The sequence below is a fragment of the Lolium rigidum genome, chromosome 7 (genome assembly GCF_022539505.1).
Source record: "Lolium rigidum isolate FL_2022 chromosome 7, APGP_CSIRO_Lrig_0.1, whole genome shotgun sequence".
NCBI lineage: Eukaryota > Viridiplantae > Streptophyta > Magnoliopsida > Poales > Poaceae > Lolium > Lolium rigidum.
The window spans coordinates 271,652,470-271,678,425 of record NC_061514.1 but is presented as its reverse complement, the minus strand read 5'-3'; positions in this window follow the sequence as shown (position 1 = coordinate 271,678,425).

Genomic DNA, 25,956 nt, shown 5'->3' with positions numbered 1-25,956 from the left:
CTGGCCGGCTGCTCCAGCGTGCAGTCCGACAGTACTGGCGTCCAGACCGGCAGCGCCACTTATGCTGCTGCTGCTGTTTGTTCATCACGAAGTGGAAGAAAGTTTGCTCTTCAAGGAGGAAGACATTGGTGTTTCAGAAGGATGCATACTATTGTGTTCTCAACTTATTTGGATCCAAGGTGGACATGAATTTGTTCTGTTTGTTTTGGGTGATCTGTATGATGCGCTTCAGATGCATTTAGAAGGATACTTTTGTCTTCAATCAGGTTGATGGCGTCGAAGACCAAATGGCACCAAGGACAAGTCAAGCTAGTCGAGAGGGAGGATGAGGTGTGGAAGACTGGCGAGGCTTGAGGATGAACATCGGCGATGTTCTTATCTGACGCCACCCTTTTTCTAGCAGATCCTCACGTGTTGGGGACAACGCTTCTTGAAGAAGGGGAGGATGATAATGGATATTCAGGCCTGGTACACTAGGACAGCCATTGATATGATGATTAAGTCTAAGGTTGTACCAGTATTTTATCATAGTCTTGTTATTAGAAAATAATAATGTAGTCAGGTCATGTGGTGGACCAAATTAGGGTTTTTAGTTGTGTCTATTTGACATGGGCATGTCCAAGTCAAATTAGGGTTAGGCCCATGAGTGGGCACCCCATCCCAGTAAGGGTTGGCCGGCCGCACCAGCCTCCCTCATATAAGGGGCTGACCGGCCTAGGGTTATGTTTAGATTAGATTGAATCCATAACATGTAGAACTTCGAGTTCATATTAACACCGTCAAGAGTAATCATATGTGCTTGAGTATCCTTGAATCTGTCAAGGGAGTTCAAGATCTATCGATCCTATGGATCATCAAGGTGCAGCGTGAAAGATCGGGAAACCTATTCCTCATCAAGCCGGGATGGCGCCATTGGTGGGAAAGAGCTGCCACGCTTAGCAGCTCTAGTTCCCTGCCACGGACGGCCAGGAGGAGGAGTGGCAGGCCGATGACGGTCAGGAGGAGGAGGAGGCCATCACCGACGATAGCCATGAGGAGGAGGGGGAGGCCATCGCCGACGACGGCCATGAGGATGAAGATGATGAGGATGGAGATGCCATGTGGAAATGACGAGGCGGAGGAGGTGGCTGAGGAGGCGGCGGCAAAGAAGGAGGTAAGGGCCCGGGTGAAGGCGCAACCGGCGAGCACAAACGACGATGAATACACCAAGGACTACTCGTCGGAGGGCGACACAAGCTACTGGACGTGTCGAACACCATTACCTCTTCGTGAGGACGACGAGGCAGGGCCATCAAAGAAGAAGCAGTTTAAAAATTAGTTTCAACATATTTGTTCGTAGTTTTTTATGTTTAATTTGTTACAAAATATTGCACTACTTTGAAAATCTCGATTGTACCTACAAATTCCTTCTCTCTATTGAAATGAAAATGCAAAAATAAAAAACAAAAATGAGTTATTTTAATGTTAGGGGGTGCGTTTGGGGGTCGCGGCTGGACAACGATGCGTCCCAAATGCGACACGAAGCGGAGACGTGCCCCAAACGCTTGATCCGGCGCTGTTTATAGGACGCGGCTGAAGATGCTCTAAATTATCAGTTAAGCTACATAGAATATATATTATTCAGCATCTCATATACTTGTTTCGCATTGATCAACGGATCACTCATTTACCATGTGTATGACATGGGCTGGTGCTCAAATGTAAAGAAAAACTTAAGATGAGCTATAATTCCTTGGAATGTACACATCCTTGAACAGATGGAAAATTGAGGCTTATTGGTGTTAAAGTTGTAGAAATAAGTTGAAATTCAATACTGTACCTACATCTGGCTCACGTTGGCTTATTGGTTTGAAGTACGGCATAATGTGCGGAAAACGGCAGATAAGTATAACTGATAATCGATTCAAACTACCCCATATTTCCTAATACAAGTAATCTGATTATAGCAATGACAACCACGGTCGATAATTTGGTCCTTCAAGTCTTTCATGTAAAATTAGGGTACTACAATCACACGAACCAAACTATCTCCTGCAATTCCCCTAAAATCCCACACATCTTGCAATCACATGAACTCATCAGTACTTACCTAGATTACCTAGATAGTTCACGGCACCAGCGGCACACGTCGATGGAGCATGGAGATATCCACCAATAGCACTCATATGTACCTACTCTCAAGTCTCAGACAGTAAACAATAGGTAATGCGGCAAGTACTGAAAATGCATAAAGGTAAGCTGTCAAGTAAAAACTATAGCCTGAAAGAAGAGTGAAATGCATAAAGGTAAGCTGTCAACTACAAGCTTCTCATTTCTGGTTCCAAATAAAACAATCTATTGACGGTAGCAGTTTCAAACACGTCCCTAAATAATCATTTAAAAAAATTTATTACTAGAAAAAGTTATAAGTCGCGAATATTCACGCGAGCGCATTGAGTGTTTATGTTCTACTAGCACTTTTTCTTCCACACAACTCATCTAGAAGTAGCAAGAGAGCTCCCTGATAAGGAGGTTGAAATCGGGGCAATACCCAGATGAAATCCTTCTATGTTGACAAGGTGGGACTAAAGTTTCACCAACCCAGTCCAACCACATGCTACCAATTTATTTGTATATTGAATCTAGCCCAATCCATAAAAGACCCATAAATTTTAACGCCATGCACTGGCTGATTCTGGGCCAAGATCACATCTAAGGGCATCTCCAGTGGAGCGACGCACCCCAGACGTCGAAACGGATGCGTCGCGTCCGTTTGCGTCGGTCCAAATGGTCGAAATCGGCCGTGCGTCCGTTTGCGTTGGGGGTGGCTCCAGCAGCACGACGCATACCTTTTTTCCCATTTATAAAAGTTATAATTTACATTAATAAAAAACATTAAAAAGGCCATAAAGGCGTGCTAAAACCTAGCTAATGGCTACTGCTCGTCGTCGGTGACTAGGTCGATGAACTCCGGCGTCGGCCATGGAAGCTGGTACATCGGCGGTGGAGGAGAAAGGGCAGGCTGCGGCAACTGCGGCAAGGCCGTCACCTGCAAAGGAGGCTGTGGTGAAGGTGGCCACGGATCTCAGGCCGGAGCAGTAGCCGGCGCGCCGTCGCTGGAACGCGTCGGCGTGGCCGGAAGAGTCGCCGCCCTCCCCTGCACGAGCGCCGACTCGCGGGGCTGGATTGCGAGCCCGTCCCACATAGCGAGCTCGCTATTGGCCAGTGCCATGGCAATGTCCTCCTCATCGGTAATGTCCGGCGGCTGGGTCTCCGGATCCCACGCCGGCCCGCCGTCGTTGTGGTCGTAGTCTGTGCGCTCCGCCTGCTCGTCCTCGTCCTCGTCCGCGTCCTCATCGTCGTTCTCCTCTTCTTTCGCGACGATCTCGTGGTCGAAGTAGTCGAGGTCGCCGAGGTAGCCAGCGCGGCGGCACGCGTCGAACTCCCACTATTGTGGGTATACTTCATGGGTGTACCATCGACAGTGGCTAGATCCGGCAAGCCCGGGTGGCCCATAGACGGTGATGGTGGCATATGGCCCATCGGGCGGCCCAGTTGCTGTTGATCAAGATGGAGGAAGTCTAGCCCATGAACAAGGAGCCGGATCCACCGACCTGCTTTGGAAGTCGGAATCGGCGTATAAGGAAAGGCGGATCCTTGACGTGCACGGTAATGTAATATTCCGTAGTTAGGCGACTTGTATTCCGGCTAGGACTCTCCGGGTAAAACCCTAGAACCTGGCGCCTTTATAGCCGGATCCCGGGAGCCCTAGAGGCAGAACCACAACTCATTGTAACAACGCGAAAGCGACCAGATAATTCCAGACAAGCAGTAGTAGGCCCTATCATCGAGCAGGTGTTCCGAAGCTGGGTAAATTGCGTACCACCGTCCCGAGGACTCTCCGCCCGATGGACCCTACTTCTTCTTCCCTCCATGAGAATCCCTCCTCTGGAGTACCGTCGAATAGGCAACGATAGTTGGCGCCCACCGTGGGGCCAGCGGCATCTGGAGGCCGGAACCGGGAGGGTTCCGCCATGGGAAGCTTCAACGATTCCATCGCTGTGGGGAGTGTTCTTTACGCCGGGAACTTTCCAATCATCCCTTAGGACGAGTGCTGGATTCCGGCTAAGATCGACCCCGTCAAGCTCTCCATCGTCCCAATAGGCGATATTCACATCTTCATCGGTGAGGCCGTCAATTTCGACAGACACACTCTGGTAAGTAACGCTGATGCGGCCGCCGCTGAGTAGGACGTAGTCGCGAAGATCCGATCTGAGTCGCAGGAACTTCCTAAGGAAGATTCCGCCTTAGATCTAACAAATTCAAAGCCCACCCAATCCGCCCCTGAGCAGGAAATTACGGTGGAAGACCAATGCAGATCCGCCTGGGTCTCCCAGGTGTTAGAGAAGCAAAGGTGCCACTTCGAGCGCTTCCCCGCAATACCGCAGGAACCGCCCCTCCTCAGGATGGAGCTGGACCCATGCATGTTGAGGCTGCCGGAGACAGCAATACTTCGGATCAGCAAGAGGCTGCCGAAGACAACAATGCTCCGGATCAGCAAGAGGGTGCATGCGACAAAGAAGAGTCAATACTCGAGAATCTAAGCCCATTATCCAGCAACACATCTTCCATGGACTCAGCAGAGTACAACCGTATGATGAAGGAGTTGGAGGACGAGGAGAAAGCTAAGGAAAAATCTGCTCTGTCGAAGTAGGCCCTTGCAACCGTAACTGGGCTGGAACAAGGCACTGATTCGTAATCAAACCCGCCGAACGCCGGAGTTGTGGGCCCGTATAATCTGGATGCTCCACGTCGGGTTCGCGCTCGCACCACGCAAGAGCCTGGACAAGGACGCAGCCTCGACTTCGGGGAAGAGATGACAATAGAAGAACTTGCCAGGGCAGCAGGCCGGGGTGGCATCGCGCACTCGGAAATCCTAACCAAGCCAATAAGTCCGGAACAAGCTGCAGATCCGGAAGCTTTAGAAGCCAAAACGAAAGAACTGCTGGCTACCGCCAAAAAATTTGCCAACACCGCAACAGTAATGCTCGAGGAAAGGGCAGATGTTGAGGAGTTGATGGAACTGGTCGGAGACCAAGAGCGCAGGACCACAAAGTACCTGCAGAAGGCCAGAGCGCTCAAGGATCGGTGGGAGACGATAGTCAGTGATGCTAACAAGGAAGCTGAAAGGATCCGACAGGAAGCCATTCGCCCCCGGAGGATCAATTTTGACAGCCCCACCAATCATCAGCCGCTCGCAACTCCAAAGTATAACATGAAGAAGGCTGCAGAAATCCTAGCTAAGAAAGATGAAGAAATCAACATCAATCACCTCCGAACACTCGTTTCTTCAGTAATGAAGCAACAGAGTAAGGCGGATACTTCGCGTAGGATGGAATCCAACCCGGAGCTATGCGTATCCACCACGCAGAAGAAGGCCTCACGAAGGGAGCGTCGTGTCGAGCAATCGTGCACCGGATCTACGGAGCGCAGAAGAAGAACCACGGAACATCCAGATCCGATCCCCATACCCTCGAAACTCCTCCGGCAGAGAAGAACAAGGGAAATGATCCTATGTATGCTGGCAAGGAGAAGTACCGAAACCCATCGCCTCCGCCCCGGAATCCGCATCCTCCTCCGCCACCTCGCCAATGGAGTCCAACCGGAAATGCCAGACCCCATGGACCTGGTGGAATCAATATCCGCGACAACATTGATCCTCCGAGGAGCTGGAACAAGGAGCGCATGCCTGAGCCCCGTAGGAGCCAGAACGAAGAACGTGAACCTGAGCCCCGCAGAAGCCGGAACGAGGGAGGCGACCGCCATCACGGCAAAGGTAGACACCATAGCCGGAGTCACCATCATGAAGGACGTGGAGAATCAGACGGCGGAAGCAAAGAGTCTCATAGGCCCCATCGCAGATCTCCCTCCCCACCACCCAGTGGAGGAGGTGGAGGCGGAGGCCGAAGATCACGCTCCCGCTCAAAATCTCCCGCCCGCAAAGGTTCACGCGATGCACAGGAACGTCTCAACGAATACATGATTGGGTACATAGGCCCAAAATGCTTTGCCAGGAGGATCCGAGAGGAGCCAACGCCAAAAGGCTTGAACCTCAAGCTACCCAGAAATATGAAGCACTATGATGGCAGTGAAAGGCCCGATACCTGGATCGATGACTTCTTCAATGCAGTCAGCTTTGCCGGAGGGACCCCCAATATGGCCTGCCGCATGCTCCAGTTGTACCTTGTGGGTCCAGCCCATACTTTGCTCAACGACCTCGAGAAGAATTCTATCTTTTGTTGGTTTGACCTGAAGGTTGCCTTCGAGGGACACTTTAGGGGCACCTACAAAAGACCCTCCATGGCCAGCGATCTACAAGCCTGTATCCAGAAGAAAAACGAAACCTCCCGAGCTTTCCTCACTCGGTGGTTAGCAACAAGAAATGAGTGCGAGAACATGGATAACCGCACAACAATGCTAGCTTTCATAGGTGGCCTGCAGCAGGGAGGGCTGCTCCGACACAAGTTAACTTGCCTTGTCAACAAGCAAAATCTAACGTTGGATGATATGATCTCCATCGCCAGCACTCACACCGCCGCCGATGACGATGCAGGTGGAGAACTCTCAGCCACAGCCATACCCCTGCATCAGCAAAAGAAGAACCGTGATGGTAGCAGTAACAATAACAACAGAGGAACCCCTCTGAAGAATAGAAGAGCGGCGGATCCGACATGGTTGCCATGACGTTCCAACGCGGCGGTCAAGGAGGCGGAAGAGGCAACGGCCGTGGTCGCGAAGACGGCAGGGGCTAGCAGCGTGCTGACGAGATCACCGTTGTTGGGTTCCGCGCTCCCCAAACCTATGAAGAATAGAGGGATATGCCATGTCTAGATCACATTGATCCGGCTACTGGCAAGTCCTCTCACACCAATCGCAACTGCAAGTGGGTCAACGATCTCAAGACCGACCCGAAAGCAGGATATAAGTGCGCTCGTAAGCAGCACCCGCGCGACAAAGGAGGCAAGGGCAAGAACAAGGAGAAGGATGAGGATAGTTCCGAGGCGATGGAAGAGGGTGAATCTTCGTCGGATCCCAAAGAAGGTTCCGCAGCTAACAAATCCAATCCCTTCGTCAAAAAGAGTGCATGTGCATACCACACCTTCCTCGAAACCCCAACGGTGTGGGCCAAGAAATCAGCCCTCCGGATCCTAAATGCCACGCTTTCGGCTGTGCCAGAATACGTCAAGTGGTCGGAAAATCCATGCACCTTCGACAGGGCAGATCATCCGAGTGTCATCGCCAAAAAATGCTACACTTTGGTTGTGAGTGCCCGCATCGATGGGTATGACTTCTCCAAGTGCCTCATGGATGGCGAAGCCAGCCTGAACATCATGTACTTGGAGACTCTGGAGAAGATGAACCTTACCAAGGAACAGCTCAAGCATAGCACCACAGAGTTCCATGGTGTGGTTCACGGTAAAAAGGAAAACTCTCTGGGCAGCATCAAACTTCCCGTGGCTTTCGGCGATGTTAACAATTTCCGCGAAGAGATGATCACGTTCGAGGTTGTGCCCCTCAAGAGCTCCCACCATGTTATTTTCGGTAGGCCCACCTACCACAATTTTCACGCAAGGGCGTGCTACATATACAATAAGCTAAAGATTTCAGATCCTAACGGCATGATTACAGTATCCGAAGACTACAAGAAAGCTCGAGACATCGAGGAGGGCGAAGCCGCCTTTGCAGAATCCGTACTATCTGGAGAGGAGCTGCAAGGATACAGGGCCGTGGTGGATCCGAATGAGATGCATACCACCAAGAAGCAGATCTCCAACCAGAAGACCTCGTTCAAGGCCGCGATAGATACCAAGAAAGTCAATCTCAAGGAAGGCGACGATACCAAGCAAGTGTCTACCGGAGCTCGCTTGGATCCCAAATAGGAAGACGCGCTCGTCGAGTTTCTGCGAGCTAACATGGGTATCTTTGCATGGCAACCCTCTGACATGTACGGAGTACCAAGGGAACTCGCCGAGCACTACCTCAATTTAAATGCGGGTGCAAAACCGGTGAAGCAAGTTATGCGACGCTTTGGAGATAAGAAGCGCCGCGCCATAGGGATGGAATTAGCGAAGTTACTAGAGGCATGATTTGTAGTAGAAGTTATCCATACTGATTGGGTCGCAAACCCCGTCCTTGTACCCAAAAAGAATTCTGAAATACTAAGAATGTGCATCGATTACTCCGGCTTGAATAAGCTTTATCTGAAGGATCCTTTCCCCTTGCCTCGCATGGACCAAGCCATTGATTCGACGGCAGGGGCGAAACTTATGTGTTTTCTTGACGCATATTCTGGGTACCACCAGATCCGGATGAAGAAGTCCGACCAAAAGGCGACTTCGTTCATCACACCCTTTGGCACTTACTGCTATGTTACCATGCCCTTTGGTTTGAAAAATGCAGGTGCCACCTACCAGCGTACGATGCAGTAGTGCCTAAAGGACCAAATTGGCCGAAACGTGCTCGCTTACATTGACGACATCGCAGTCATGACCCGGAAAGGATCCGACTTGATTAGGGACCTCAAGGAAACCTTTGAGAATCTCCGGTGGTACAAGATGATGTTGAATCCGCTGAAGTGCGTCTTTGGCGTACCAACTGGAAAACTTCTTGGTTTCATTGTATCTCATAGAGGCATTGAAGTAAACCCAAAGAAAATCAAGGCTATCCTAAACATAAAAAGGCCAACTTTGTCTCAAAGATGTGCAACGATTAACTGGTTGCTTCAAAACCTTCTATTAAGCATCTATTGCTTTATGAGTTAACTCTTATGCAAGACTTGTTGACGCTTGTCTTGAAAGTACTATTCATGAAAAGTCTTTGCTATATGATTCAGTTGTTTAGTCATTATCTATTTGTTAGTAAACTATAAACCATTGCTTTGAATCACTCCATTCATCTCATATGCTTTACAATAGTATTGATCAAGATTATGTTGGTAGCATGTCACTTCAGAAATTATTCTTTTTATCGTTTACCTACTCGAGGGCGAGTAGGAACTAAGCTTGAGGATGCTTGATACGTCTCCAACCTATCTATAATTTCTTATGTTCCATGCTAGTTTTATGACAATACCTACATGTTTTATTCATACTTTATATCATTTTTATGCATTTTCCGGTACTAACCTATTAACAAGATGACGAAACGCCGGTCCTCGTTTTCTCGCTGTTTTTGGTTTCGGAAATCCTACACATGAAATATTCTCGGAATTGGACGAAACAAAAGCCCACGGCCCTATTTTCCACGGAGGTTTCCGTAACATCGAAGAAGAGTCGGAGGCGGCCAGCAGGGGGGCCACCCCATAGGGCGGCGCGGCCCCACCTCCTGGCGCGCCCAGGTGTGGGGAGCCCACCCCTGGCTCCCCCGACGCTGCCTCTTCGCCTATATATTCCTTCGTATCGGAAAACCCTAGTACCGAGAGCCAAAATACGAGAAAAGTTCCAGAGACGCCGCCGCCGTCAACCCCATCTCGGGGGGTTCTGAAGATCTCCTCCGGCACCCTGCCGGAGAGGGGAATCATCACCGGAGGGCTCTACATCACCATGCCCGCCTCCGGACTGATGCGTGAGTAGTTCATCCTTGGACTATGGGTCCATAGCAGTAGCTAGATGGTTGTCTTCTCCTATTGTGCCATCATGTTTAGATCTTGTGAGCTGCCTATCATGATCAAGATCATCTATTTGTAATGCTACATGTTGTGTTTGTTGGGATCCGATGAATATGGAATACTATGTCAAGTTGATTATCGATCTATCATATATGTGTTGTTTATGATCTTGCATGCTCTCCGTTGCTAGTAGAGGCTCTGGCCAAGTTGATACTTGTAACTCCAAGAGGGGGTATTTATGCTAGATAGTGGGTTCATGCCTCCATTGAATCTGGGACAGTGACAGAAAGTTATAAGGTTGTGGATGTGCTGTTGCCACTAGGGATAAAACATCAATGCTTTGTCTAAGGATATTTGTATTGTTTACATTACGCATACGATGAATTAATGCAATTGTCTGTTGTTTGCAACTTAATACTAGAAGGGGTGCGGATGCTAACCCGAAGGTGGACTTTTTAGGCATAGATGCATGCTGGATAGCGGTCTATGTTCTTTGTCGTAATGCCCTAAGTAAATCTCATAGTAGTCATCATGATATGTATGTGCATTGTTATGCCCTCTCTATTTGTCAATTGCCCAACTGTAATTTGTTCACCCAACATGTTATTTATCTTATTGGAGAGACACTACTAGTGAACTGTGGACCCCAGTCCATTCTTTTACATCTAAAATACAACCTACTGTAATCATTGTTCTCTGTTGTTTTCTGCAAGCAAACATCATCTTCCACACCATACGTTTAATCCTTTGTTTTCAGCAAGCCGGTGAGATTGACAACCTCACTGTTAAGTTGGGGCAAAGTATCTTGATTGTGTTGTGCAGGTTCCACATTGGCGCCGGAATCCCTGGTGTTGCGCCGCACTACACTCCTTCACCAACAACCTTCACGTGACCTTCATCTCCTACTGGTTCGATAACCTTGGTTTCTTACTGAGGGAAAACTCGTTGCTATACGCATCATACCTCCTCTTGGGGTTCCCAACGGACGTGTGCTTTTACCGTCACAAGGAGCTACTTTTCTGGCGCTGTTGCAAGCCCCGCCACGCGCAAGCCGTGGGCCGGCCCATTTGCATGTTGACCGGTCAAACGAGTGCATTCAGCCCGGCCCGCGGGCTTAGTGGGCCGACCCATATAAATTTTGACCAGTCAACCTTAGAGGTTAGGCCCGACCCACGTAACTAATGGACCAGCCCAGCTGTATAGTTGACCGGTCAAACTAAGTCAGCTGGCCCGGCCCGCAAACTAAATGGGCCGGCCCGCTTAAGGCGTGGCAGGTCTCGTGTGGGACTACCATCTACCACGGGGTTTCTGCCGGTTAATGCCGTTAACTGCCAGTTAACGGCGTCTGCCACGTGTCAGTTTGCATGACGTCAGCAGTCAACGGGCTCCCGAAAACACATCTGCAACGGTCCAATTTTCCGTGGCGGAAGGGCGCCCGAACGCGACGGACCGACAAAAACGTGGTAGGACTTTGCCTGACGCAGTTTGGACCACATAACCCATATCGTCGGGTTAGGCCCATAGGCGACGAAAAATGGTCCTTAGCGGACGATTTTGGGACGTTGTCTATTTGAACTTTTCTTGTAGTGATAGTTGTCATTCTTAGTGCAATGTGCATGGTCCCAAAATTATTATTGATTGATTCATGATTGTGCTATTGCTTGCTCTCAAATTACTTGTATCTACTCACCCTCTGAACTTTAAAGGTGTCATAGCATTTATGTTTTGCTATTCCATAAGGATATGTTGAGTACCACTTTGTTATGTTTACTCTATGCTCATAAACAAACAATTGCTTTGAATGCACTATTATTCATGATCCTTTGTTTGAGTTACTCTTCATGTTATAACATAGTTGCTAAGTTCTATTGAATTATATCTATCATGCCTATGTTAGAGTACTTAGATCCTGATGGCGTGTATTTCACACGTTCGTTGGGAACCCCAAGAGGAAGGTATGATGCGCACAGCAGCAAGTTTTACCTCAGAAAGAAACCAAGGTTTATCGAACCAGGAGGAGCCAAGAAGCACGTTGAAGGTTGATGGCGGCGGGATGTAGTGCGGCGCAACACCGGAGATTCCGGCACCAACGTGGAACCCGCACAACACAACCAAAGTACTTTGCCCCAACGAAACGAGTGAGGTTGTTAATCTCACCGGCTTGCTGTAACAAAGGATTAACCGTATTGTGTGGAAGATGATTGTTTGCAGAGAAAACAGTAGAAACAAGTATTGCAGACAGATTTGTATTTCGAGTATTAAAGAATGGACCGGGGTCCACAGTTCACTAGAGGTGTCTCTCCCATAAGATAAAAGCATGTTGGGTGAACAAATTACAGTCGGGCAATTGGCAAATAGAGAGAGCATAACAATGCACATACATGTCATGATAAGTACAGTGAGATTTAATTGGGCATTACGACAAAGTACATAGACCGCCATCCAATCGCATCTATGCCTAAAAAGTCCACCTTCGAGGTTATCGTCCGAACCCCTTCCAGTATTAAGTTGCAAAGCAACAGACAATTGCATTAAGTATGGTGCGTAATGTAATCAACAACTACATCCTCGGACATAGCGCCAATGTTTTATCCCTAGTGGCAACAAGCACAACACAACCTTAGAACTTTACATCACTCGTCCCTGGTGTCAATGCGGGCATGAACCCACTATCGAGCATAAATACTCCCTCTTGGAGTTAAGAGCAAAAACTTGGCAGAGCCTCTACTAATAACGGAGAGCATGCAAGATCATAAACAACACATATGTAATAACTTGATAATTAACATAACATGGTATTCTCTACCCATCGGATCCCGACAAACACAACATAGAGTATTACAGATAGATGATCTTGATCATGTTAGGCAGCTCACAAGATCCAACAATGAAGCACAATGAGGAGAAGACAACCATCTAGCTACTGCTATGGACCCATAGTCCAGGGTGAACTACTCACTCATCACTCCGGAGGCGACCATGGCGGTGTAGAGTCCTCCGGGAGATGAATCCCCTCTCCGGTAGGGTGCCGGAGGCGATCTCCTGAATCCCCCGAGATGGGATTGGCGGCGGCGGCGTCTCTGGAAGGTTTTCCGTATCGTGGTTTTTCGCATCAGGGGTTTCGCGACGGAGGCTTTAAGTAGGCGGAAGGGCAGAGTCGGGGGCCTGACGAGGGGCCCACACCATAGGGCGGCGCGGGCCCCCCCCGGCCGCGCGGCCCTATGGTGGCGGCGCCTCGTCGCCCCACTTCGTATGCCCTTCGGTCTTCCGGAAGGTTCGTGGCAAAATAGGACCCCGGGTCTTGATTTCGTCCAATTCCGAGAATATTTCGTTACTAGAATTTCCGAAACCAAAAACGACGAAAACAACAACTGGCTCTTCGGCATCTTGTTAATAGGTTAGTTCGAGAAAATGCACGAATATGACATAAAGTGTGCATAAAACATGTAGGTATCATTAATAATATGGCATGAATCATAAGAAATTATCGATACGTCGGAGACGTATCAAGCATCCCCAAGCTTAGTTCTCGCTTCGTCCCGAGCGGGTAAAACGATAACAAAGATAATTTCTGAAGTGATATGCCATCATAACTTTGATCATACTATTTGTAAACATATGTAGTGAATGCAGCGATCAAAACAATGGTAATGACATGAGTAAACAAGTGAATCATAAAGCAAAGACTTTTCATGAATAGTACTTCAAGACAAGTATTAATAAGTCTTGCATAAGAGTTAACTCATAAAGCAATAAATCAAAGTAAAGGTATTGAAGCAACTCAAAGGAAGATTAAGTTTCAGCGGTTGCTTTCAACTTGTAACATGTATATCTCATGGATAATTGTCAACATAGAGTAATATAACAAGTACAATATGCAAGTATGTAGGAATCAATGCACGGTTCACACAAGTGTTTGCTTCTTGAGGTGGAGAGAGATAGATGAACTGACTCAACATAAAAGTAAAAAGAATGGTCCTTCAAAGAGGAAAGCATCGATTGCTATATTTGTGCTAGAGCTTTTATTTTGAAAACATGATACAATTTTGTCAACGGTAGTAATAAAGCATATGAGTTATGTAAATTATATCTTACAAGTTGCAAGCCTCATGCATAGTATACTAATAGTGCCCGCACCTTGTCCTAATTAGCTTGGACTACCGGATCTTTGCAATGCACATCTTTTAACCAAGTGTCACAATGGGGTACCTCCATACCGCCTGTACAAAGGTCTAAGGAGAAAGCTCGCATTTTGGATTTCTCGCTTTTGATTATTCTCAACTTAGACATCCATACCGGGACAACATGGACAACAGATAATGGACTCCTCTTTAATGCATAAGCATGTGGCAACAATTATTATTCTCATATGAGATTGAGGATATATGTCCAAAACTGAAACTTCCACCATGAATCATGGCTTTAGTTAGTGGCCCAATGTTCTTCTCTAACAATATGCATGCTCCAACCACTAAGGTGGTAGATCTCTCTTACTTCAGACAAGACGGACATGCATAACAACTCACATGATATTCAACAAAGAATAATTGATGGCGTCCCCAGAAGCATGGTTATCGCACAACAGGCAACTTAATAAGAGATAAAGTGCATAAGTACATATTCAATACCACAATAGTTTTTAAGCTATTTGTCCCATGAGCTATATATTGCAAAGGTGAATGATGGAATTTTAAAGGTAGCACTCAAGCAATTTACTTTGGAATGGCGGATAAATACCATGTAGTAGGTAGGTATGGTGGACACAAATGACATAGTGGTTGGCTCAAGTATTTTGGATGCATGAGAAGTATTCCCTCTCGATACAAGGTTTAGGCTAGCAAGGTTATTTGAAACAAACACAAGGATGAACGGTACAGCAAAACTCACATAAAAGACATATTGTAAACATTATAAGACTCCATACCGTCTTCCTTGTTGTTCAAAACTCAATACTAGATGTTATCTAGACTCTAGAGAAACCAAATATGCAAACCAAATTAGCAAGCTCTAAGTGTTTCTTCATTAATGGGTGCAAAGTATATGATGCAAGAGCTTAAACATGAGCACAACAATTGCCAAGTATCAAATTATCCAAGACATTTTAGAGTTACTACATGTAGCATTTTCCAATTCCAACCATATAACAATTTAACGAAGAAGAAACTTCGCCATGAATACTATGAGTAGAGCCTAAGGACATATTTGTCCATATGCTACAGCGGAGCGTCTCTCTCCCCCATAAAGTGAATGCTAGGATCCATTTTATTCAAACAAAAAAAAAACCGACGCTCCAAGCAAAGTACATAAGATGTGACGGAATAAAAATATAGTTTCAGGGGAGGAACCTAATAATGTTGTCGATGAAGAAGGGGATGCCTTGGGCATCCCCAAGCTTAGACGCTTGAGTCTTCTTAAAATATGCAGGGGTGAACCACCGGGGCATCCCCAAGCTTAGAGCTTTCACTCTCCTTGATCATAATGCATCATACTCCTCTCTTGATCCTTGAAAACTTCCTCCACACCAAACTCGAAACAAGTCATTAGAGGGTTAGTGCATAATAAAAATTCACATGTTCAGAGGTGACACAATCATTTTTAACACTTCTGGACATTGCATAAAGCTACTGGACATTAATGGATCAAAGAAATTCATCCAACATAGCAAAAGAGGCAATGCAAAATAAAAGGCAGAATCTGTCAAAACAGAACAGTCCGTAAAGATGGATTTTATTAGGCCACCAGACTTGCTCAAATGAAAATGCTCAAATTGAATGAAAGTTGCGTACATATCTGAGGATCATGCACGTAAATTGGCTTAATTTTCTGAGCTACCTACAGGGAGGTAGACCCAGATTCGTGATAGCAAAGAAATCTGGAACTGCGCAGATAATCCAAATCTAGTACTTACTTTACTATCAAAGACTTTACTTGGCACAACAAAACTCAAAACTAAGATAAGGAGAGGTTTCTACAGTAGTAAACAACTTCCAAGACTCAAATATAAAACAAAAATACTGGAGTAAAAACATGGGTTGTCTCCCATAAGCGCTTTTCTTTAACGCCTTTCAGCTAGGCGCAGAAAGTGTAACTCAAGTAACATCAAGAGACGAAGCATCAACATCATAATTTGTTCTAATAATAGAATCATAAGGTAACTTCATTCTCTTTCTAGGGAAGTGTTCCATACCTTTCTTGAGAGGAAATTGATATTTAATATTACCTTCCTTCATATCAATAGTAGCACCAACGGTTCGAATTAAAGGTCTTTCCAATATAATGGGGCAAGATACATTGCATTCAATATCCAAGACAACAAAATCAACGGGGACAAGGTTATTGTTAACCATAATATGAACATTATCAACTCTCCCCAAAGGTTTCTTTTTAGCATTATCAGCGAGATTAACATCCAGATAACAGTTTTTCAGTGGTGGCAAGTGACAAGGTATCAACTCGTCAATGCCTATGGATTGTAGGCTAGGGTTTAGTTGGAAGTAGAGGGCAAGTAGATCTCGAAGGTTTCAGCCGAAAAGTACTCGACGATTATGAAAACTAGGGTTTGTGAACAATGATTCGATGATCTCTTCGTCCCTCGACTCCCCCTTTATATAGGAGGTGGAGCCGAGGGTTTCGTTTTGTACAAGTTACATAGTCCGGAACGGTTTCTAACTCATCCCGCCAGATTACAAATAGCACTTCCTATTACAACTCTAACTTTCCTTAATATATCTTGGGCTCCCGAATCTTCTTATTCTTCGGGTAGTGGGCCTTCAATAAACCCCGGGTACTATCTTCGGCAGGCCCATTTGGGATGCCTATGTCAGTAGCCCCCGAGATTTTGCTTGAATCGTAGAGTCAGGGAAAATCTCCACTGTTTATTTTTATTCGAGAGCTTTAACTTTTTATATTCCTTCGTATAAAATTCTATATTGTACAGGGATAATGGTAGTTGGGGCTAGTTCATCCGACGGATCAGGTACTAGTTAACTCGCTCTAGTGGCAATCCGCAAAAACCTACTTCAAGATCACGTCCCTGGACATGATCTCGGGATACCGGTGCAAACTTCGACAGGTGCCGCTTAAGGTCTTACCATTCTGTCGAGTCCCGGTCAAATTTATCGAGTACCTAACGCGTCCGTTAGGATTTTTCTTCGTATCCGTTGATACGGATAAAAGTAGCAGAGCGCAGTCTTCGGCGATGCCACGCCCAGCAGAACGGATCCGGGGTCTTACCTTCGCAAATTTGCGGCATTCGGAAATTGATCGCAACTTTGGCGTTCTGAGAATATATTGTCGAGTGCTTTTCCGGCTGTTGGAATGGCACATTTTATCGAGTCAAATATGACTTATATTGTTCTCCCGATGGGAGTATATGTAGAGTTAATTATAACTCGAAATATACTCTCTTGCTTTTCTATCTTTTTTTCTTTTTTAATTTCATCGGGCACGCGAACAGCGTTCCCGATGGGAGTAGCCCCCGAGGCTACAGCCAAGAACTTGTGCTTGGTTGTAGGCTCAACATTTTAGTCCACCTTGTCGCTATATTGTCATTATCTCCCGATATAATCTTCTTTTCATCTCTCGGGTGCGCGAACAGCGCTCCCGATGGGAGTAGCCCCGAGGCTACAGCCAAGAACTTGTGCTTGGTTGTAGGCTCCCACAATTTCTATATTGCCATACTCGAAATTTTACTTTTATCGAAGTAGCCCCCGAGCATTTGGGCAAAAACTTGTATGTGACCAAAGGCTCCCGAAGTATTCAAATAACTTCTCCTGTCGCCAATCTTCTTTTTTATTTTTCTTGTCGGCACGCTTCCCTTAGTCAAATTCACTTCATCTCTATTAATAGTCGGGATTTTTCTGTCTTGTGGGTCCATTGTTTCCACCACGTTGACACGTCGTGCAAGTGGGGGACACACGTCCTCCGCTTTTCCTGGCGCACGTACGGTAACGCCTGTTCCATTCCATCTCAGTAAAAATACCTTTTTACCCTTTTATCTACAAGATCCTTTTTTCACCACACGATTTCTTCATCCAACGGTGCATTGCTTCGCCCGATTCCTATATAAACCTTTCTTCAACCTCGGTTCACTCCTTCGCTTGCGCCGCACATCTGTTCCTCTTTGCAAAGACTTCCCCTGCGCCCAACTCTTTTTGATCTTCCGCACGCACGAACATTGCTTCTCCAGTGCCGTTGATGCCACCGCGCACGCGACTCACTCGCCACAGTACTCCAGAATCCAAGATGGCCGCTGAAGATCTTGAGTGGGAGAGATCTAAAATCTCCAACCAAGACGTCAACATGCTGAAGAGGCTTGGCCGGATGAAGAAAGAGGACGCCATCCGCTTTCCCAGCGAAGAAAGCTACCCAAACCCTCCAATGGAGTACCGGGTTAGTTTCGTTGATCACCTCATCCGCGGCCTTTCTGCCCCAATTCACGATTTCCTCCGCGGCCTTCTTTTTGTTTATGGGATTCAACTGCACCAGTTGACTCCCAATTCCATCCTCCATATTTCTATTTTTATCACGCTGTGCGAATGCTTCCTTGGAATCCCTCCTAATTGGGCTCTTTGGAAACGCATTTTCTGCCTCCGCCGCAATGGCGCTCACAACGCCACCTATAACATAGGCGGCGTTGTTATCTGTGTCCGAACCGACGTTGATTACTTCGACGTCAAATTTCCTGATTCTGTCCAAGGATGGCGCAAAAGGTGGCTCTACATACACGAAGAAAGTGCCAATTCTGTGGAACACAACATAGTCCCTTTCGACGGAAGTGCCAAAATTCAACGCCGCCGCTCCCGGGATGCTCGAAGCTTCCGAAGAAGAGAAAAAGGCGACGAAGCTCTTATGTCTCGTATTCATCGCCTTCAAAATACTCGAGGCAAAGAGCTGTCCGGTGTTCAAATCACTGCCTACTTTCTTAGGATTAGAGTGCAGCCTCTTCAGGCTCGCAAAAATCCCCTTTGGACGTATGCTGGTGAAAATGACGCCAATAGGCTCTCCAATGATCTTTCTTTGAAGGACTTGGAGAAGCTAATTCGAAGAATTTCCTCGCTGAACAAGAAGGATCCTATTCCCTCCTCTTGTCGCGTGGAACCATACAGCTCCGCCAATCCTCTCCCCGAGGTATTTTGTCTTCTCGAATTTTTATCTTGTTCCGAACTTTCCCTGCATCTCATTGTATTGATATCTCTCTAATTTTCCTTTTGCCGCTATTTTCCTGCAGAACCATCCTACTATGGCTTCCCTTCCTCCTCTTCCTGAGGATGGAGAAGTCGAAGAAAGGGGCATTGTCACTGATGACAATCAAGAAGCTCCATCTTTTGTGAATGATCCCGTGGATTCTCGAAAATCTGCGGGATCTTCCGAGGACACTACGTCGGTCCAATCTCCTCCTCCCGCTGTTTCTCCACAAAGGAAAAGGAAGAGGAGTAATGCCGAAGATTCCGGCACGTCCAAAGCCGAAGAAGTTGTTCCTTCTCATCCGAAGGCAACTTATGATCCTTATATTGAATCTCTCGTCAGCTCGTAAGTCACCTTGATTTTCCCTTATTTCTGTAGTCGAAGTTTTTTATCTTGTCTTGCTTTTTATGCTATTGATCTTCAATCGCAGTGATGACGAGGAAGAAGTACCAACTCGTGACGTGGCTCCTCGGACGAGCACGTCACACACTTTGCTTGTATCGGAGACGGTAGTTGAAGGAGAAGAATCTTCGCCTCCTCAACAAAACGTCGTCACCACCACTCATCCTTCAAGCCCCCTTGCTTCTTCACCAAAAAGGACAAGGGTTGAAACGATCATCGAGCCTCCCCCTCAATTGAGCAGCTCTTCGTCCCTGCTCTTGGATGATGTAAGTTTGTCGATATCTATATTTCCTCTATTTTGCTTTTTCAGGCCCTCACTCTTTTTTAATGCCGATGTTTCTCTTGCTTTGTTCTTCTTTGACAGCCCATGATCAAAGATCTTATCCGCATCGGATCCCAATTCATTGGGTACCGTGAGTATGCCAGCAGAACTGAAGGTAACAACCTTTATACTTGCCGTTCTTTCTGACTTTTTGCTCCTGTTGTTTGTCGCGATTTTTTGATCTTTCCTCCCCCTTTTTTTTATCTCGACAGAGAAACTTGCAGAGGCCAATAAACGTGCCGACGCACTTGCTCAAAAACTGGAGCAAAGTGAGGCGGCTCGCAAGAAAGCCGAACTTGTTGCTAGCGAAGCTAAAGCCGAGGCTGATGAAGCCAAAGCAAAAGCTGCTAGTGTCGAGGAACTGCAGAAAAGACTTAAGGATGCTGAATCTGCTTTAAACGAGCATAAAGCTGCACAAGCTGCTCGTGAGCAGGGGATCCTCAAGCGTCTGAAGTCACAAAGTCGACGTACTTTGAGTAATATTATCGATCCCTTCTATTTTTTAGTGGACTTCCTGTTTCTTGGTTTTTGATTAATGTTTTGTTTCCTGTGGCAGCCCAAACAAACCAAGATTTTGATCTGGAGAATCCCGACAATGACCCTCTCCTTGACGCACTTTCTTATCTGGAGCTTCATGGGTCCGAAATTCGTGAAGGCGTGGCAAATGCTAGTGCAGGATTGTCAGCGATGTTCCCCTACTTCTTCCCGAAGAAAGAGGAGCCCTCGACTTTCCTTGCCCTTGCCAAGAACTTCAATTCATCAGAAGACCTTGGACTGAAGATGCGTCAGGAAAATATGAAGATTGCTGTCGAAAACACTGTTGCCCTGGTTGCTGACAGCCAACAGACTCTTGATTGGATGAAAGTTGGCGACACCGATCAAATAGAGCAGTCGAGATGGAGGTCGCTGATTAAGGCAGCCAAGCCCAACACGAAGAAAATCTTGGCATATCTCGGGATCAAGCCAGCTTCGACTCCTAGCTCATCGAGGCCGGAGGTCTAGTTGCATGCCTCCTTGTTTTTTCTTTTCTTTGTTTTCTCTAGTCCTTTTGCCATTGTCGCCATTTTAGCCTTGGCGACAATTACTCTGTTAGTCCCTCTGGAGAACTTCTTTTGTAATGTCCGTGTAAATTTTCTAGAAAGTAATGAAATTCCTCTTCGTGCTTATCATTGATCCTGGGACTTTCTTTTCCAGTTAATATTTGATAATTACTCGACCACCCCTTGTTCTGCCGCTGCTTCACCTGCATCTTCCTTCTCGAAGAAAGTACTAGTCGACCATAATCCCCTCGAAGGTTCGTCAAGCAGACATTTGTCGGAAGATTTGCAAGAACTTCGACAACAACTTCAATCTATGAAGAAACAAACTCTGGCAATGATGGAACAATCTCGGAAAGCATCTGAGCAAGAAAAACTTGCTCTCCAACAAGCCAAAGATGCTACGGCTGCCAAGGATGCTGCTGTATTGGAAACAAAAGGAGCCACGACCCGAGAAAATAGTATGCTTGAGCTGATGCTGGAAGCTAGCACATATATGTTAGGTACGTTTTTGCGATCTCATGATGCCTTCTCTTTATTTTGCTGTGCCTTTCTTCAAATTTCTTGCCTTGTCGCTTAATAGGCTCGGTTCTTGATGCTGCTGCCGAAGATCAAAGAGTGAACGAGAGAACAAATCTTCTTGTCAATCTTTCCCTTAACCATGGCTGTTTGTTCTGGGCCACTCCTGAACGAACCCAACAAATTGTTAGGTTCCAAGACCGTGCTTGCCAAGTGCGCGAATTTCTCAGTTTTTGCACGACAACATTAACCCTTGTCTATAGGACTTTATTTCCTCGAAATGAGGTTCCCAAAACTCTTCCTGAATTATTGGAGGTATTCAGAGATGCTCCCCGCATTCATAACTTTGTGCGGGCTCAACTCTCTGCTGGAGCGAGGTTCGCCATGATTATGATAAATATCTGTCATCCAAAGTTAGACCTGACGAAGATTGTTGCTGATTGTCTGGCCAAGAAAACGCGGCGGAAAAATGATATTGACTCAATCGATGATATGGTAGCTCCCGTGGCCGAGTCGATGATAGATGAGCTTCTTCGGATGGACTCAGAGTTCTTTATCAAGGGTTCTTATGCTGAACATAAAACAACCAGAGGCTTGTCCGTAGATAGTATCTTGGGATTTAACTGATTTGTACTATATTGGAAACCTTGTATCTCATTCTTTCCGAAGAAATTTGTTGTATATTGCCAAAGTCCTCTATATTGTTGAAGCCCCCGAGCCTAACTGGGCAAAGGTTGTACTATTTTTTCCACCTTGAAGGTTTATCTTTCTGTTGTAATAAGACATCCTTGTTTTTCCCTTGATGGATTGCCAATCTTCGAGTATCTTTGATGTCGAAGTTCTATATTTTTATTGCGAGGTTCTTAGACCAGAGCGCTTAAGATTTTTGACGTGTACACTATATTTATGATTGTTGGCTTCCGATTTTTATATTTGGCGAGGTATTAGTGTACCAAGGCGAAATATTTCAGTGAATCTATATTGTATGTATTTTGAGACTTAGGCGTTGAGCCCCCGAGCGTGTCGAAAAATAAGAAGTATATCTCCACTATCTTTATTATATTGCAGCACCGCGAGCCCGCCTCATTAAAAACCTTTCCGGCCCCACTCGGTGCCCCGAAAAGGAAAAGAGTGCGTCTGAAAACTCGCGGGCGTTTCAGTACATTGTATTTTTGCAGAGAAGAACTATATTTCGACTCTAGGCGTAGAACCGCCTGAGCTGCGCCACATTCCAGGGGTTTTGCTCCTCCACCCCTGTCTTCTTGTCCTTTATCCTGTATGCTCCTCCTCCGATTACTTCCGTGACAATGTAAGGGCCAAGCCATGGTGACTCGAGTTTTTCATGACTTTTTTGCGTGAGCCGAAGAACTAGGTCTCCCACCCGAAAAGATCTTGGCCGCAAACGTCGACTGTGGTAATTCTTCAAGTCCTGTTGGTACTTGGTTACCCTTGATAATACTTCGTCTCGAGCTTCGTCGAGTGCGTCTACGTCGTCTTCCAATGCTATCCTGGAAGTTTCTTCATTATACTCGTGACTTCGGGGGAGTCGTGCTCTATTTCTATTGGTAGTACCGCCTCTGCTCCATGGACCAGGAAAAACGGGGTCTCCCGTGTCGTCGTATTTGGTGTTGTTCGGATGCTCCACAACACACTTGGTAGTTCTTCTGGCCAGGTATGTCGAGCTTTTTCCAAGTGGTCCTAACAGGCGTTTCTTGATGCCATTGCAGATGATGCCATTGGCTTTCTCGACTTGCCCATTGGTTTGAGGATGTGCAACTGACGCAAAGTGCAACTTGATACCCACTTCTTCGCAATAATCTTTGAATTCGTGGGATGTGAAGTTACTGCCATTGTCCGTGACGATGCTGTGGGGCACTCCAAATCTAAAGACGAGGCCTTTTATGAACTTTACTGCGGATGCTCCATCTGGTGAATTTATCGGCTTCGCTTCTATCCACTTTGTAAATTTGTCGACAGCTACTAGCATGTATTCCTTTCCTCCTGGCCATGATTTGTGTAACTTGCCCACCATATCGAGTCCCCATTGTGCAAAGGGCCACGACAAGTGGTATTGGTGTTAGTTCCGCTCGCCGGAGAATGAGGTTTTGCGGCAAACCTTTGACACGCATCGCAAGTCCTTACTATTTCTTTGGCGTCCTCGATTGCCTGTCAACCAGTAGAATCCTGCCCGAAAAACCTTGGCTGCAATGGCTCGACTACTCGCGTGGTGGCCGCATATTCCTTCGTGTACATCCTTCGAATTATTCTTCCTTCTTCGGGTGTGACACACCTTTGCAGGACGCCCGAAATACTTCGCTTGTACAATTCTCCTTTGATCACCGTGAAAGCTTTAGAGCGTCGAATTACTCGCCTTGCCTCAACGGGATCATCGGGTATTTCTTTCCTGAGGATGTATGATATATATGCTTGCATCCAAGGAACCTGTACCATCATCACAAGCTCTTGTTCCTCTTCATCCTCCGTGGTTTCTGTGAGGGGTGTCGAAGTTTTCTCTTCTTTTGCTTTTTTCTCGCACCTTTTTTGGCTTCGTAGATCTCTCCACTATTTCTTCCCAAAATACTCCCGGCGGGATTGGGAGGCATTGCGACCCGATGTTTGCGAGGACGTCGGCTTCATCGTTGCTCAATCTATCGATGTGATTTACCTCGCATCCATCAAATAGCTTCTCGAGTTCATTATACACCTCCTTGTATGCTACCATGCTATCATTGATCGCATCACATTGGTTCATAACTTGCCGAGCCACCAATTGTGAGTCGCCAAAGATTTTTAGTCGAGTTGCACCGCAAGCTTTCGCCATCTTCATCCCGTGTATGAGAGCTTCATATTCTGCTTCATTGTTAGATGCGTTAGGGAACGTCATCCGAAGGATGTACTTCAACTTGTCGCCTTCAGGTGATATAAGTACTACTCCTGCGCCAGCTCCTTCTACTCTCTTGGACCCGTCGAAATTCATAGTCCAGGTTCTCGACAAGTCCGGGGGTCCCGTGTTTTGCAGCTCCATCCACTCGCGATGAAGTCTGGCAGAACTTGCGACTTGATTGCTTTTCTTTTTTCGTACGTGATGTCCCGAGGGGAAAGTTCTATTCCCCAAAGGGAGACACGACCCGTAGCTTCTGGATTGTTTAGTATATTTGACAAGGGAGCTTCATTGACCACTATGATCGGGTGTGCCGAAAAATAGTGGCGCAATTTTCGTGCTGTTGTGAACACTCCGTATGCTAGCTTTTGGTACTGAGGGTACCTTTGTTTTGATGGCGATAAAACTTCGCTAACGAAGTATACTGGCCTCTGTACTCCGTGGAGTTTTCCTTCTTCTTCTCTTTCGACAACTAGCACCGCGCTCACCACTTGGGGCGTGGCTGCGATATATAGCAGGAGAGGTTCCTTTTCCTTCGGCGCCACCAAAATTGGTGGTGTCGAGATTGTGCGCTTCAAATCTTCGAAAGCTCTGTCGGCCTCTTCGTTCCACTGGAATTTGTCTCCTTGCTTTATCAGAGCGTAAAATGGTAATGCTTTTTCTCCCAGCCTGGCGACGAATCTGCTCAAAGCTGCGACTCGCCCAGTTAGCTGTTGTATTTCTTTCAACTTTGTTGGCTTTCTCATTGTTACGATAGCTTGTATTTTATCGGGATTTGCTTCAATCCCTCTTGCTGAGACTAGAAACCCCGTAAGTTCTCCTCGCTGGGACGCCAAAGGAACACTTCGTCGGGTTCAACTTCAGTGCAGAATTTGTCGAGGTTGTCAAAAGTTTCCTTGAGATCCTCGATCAATGTTGTCCCCTTTTTGACGTTATGACGACATCGTCGATGTATACTTGCACGTTTTTCCCAATCTGTGTCGCCAAACACTTCGCATCATCCTTCGATATGTTGCTCCCGCATTTTTTAGACCAAAGGGCATTGTTCTCGTAGCAAAACACGCCGTAAGGTGTAATAAACGCGGTCTTTACTTCATCTTCTTCTTTTCAATCTGATCTGGTTATAACCAGAATATGCGTCCAGGAAGGAAAGACGTTCACATCCAGCCGTGGAGTCGATAATTTGATCGATCCTCGGGAGGGGAAAGTGATCCTTTGGACAATGTTTATTGAGACACGTAAAGTCGACGCACATGCGAAGGACCTTAGTGTTTTTCTTTGGCACCAACACAGGATTTGCTACCCATGTGGCTTCTGTGAATATCTCTTTGATAAAACCAGCTTCTTGTAGTCGATTGATTTCCGACAAGCATAGCTTTGCGGTTTGGTTCCGAAAAACGCCGCAAAGGTTGTTTGATTGGTCTCGCTAATGGATCCAAGTTTAGGTGGTGCTCGGCAAGTTCCCCGGGTACTCCCGGCATGTCAGCCTGGACACCATGCGAAGATTTTCCGAGTTCTCACGGAGGAACTCGACGAGCGCGCTTTCCTATGCGATATCCATGTCGTTTGCGATGGATGTCGTCTTTTTCGGGTCTGTCGGGTGAATCTGCACCTCCTTAGAATTTTTCTCGGTATTGAAAGTTGACTCTTTATTTGGCCTTCCAACGTCTGGCAGTACGTCGTAATCAGTCATGCTTTTTGACGCCAAATACTCAGCTTGCATCCCGAAAGTTTCTGATAACCGATGAAAATCCTTGTCGCACTTATCGGCTAAGGCGAAGCTTCCTTTAACTGTGATTGGTCCCTTTGGTCCAGGCAATCGCCACAACAAGTATGTATAGTGTGGTACCGCCATAAATCTAGCATATGCTGGTCGTCCCAACAAAGCGTGGTATTGTGATGGAAAATCCACGACTTCAAATTCCAGCTTCTCGATTCTATAATTTTCTCGGGTTCCAAACTG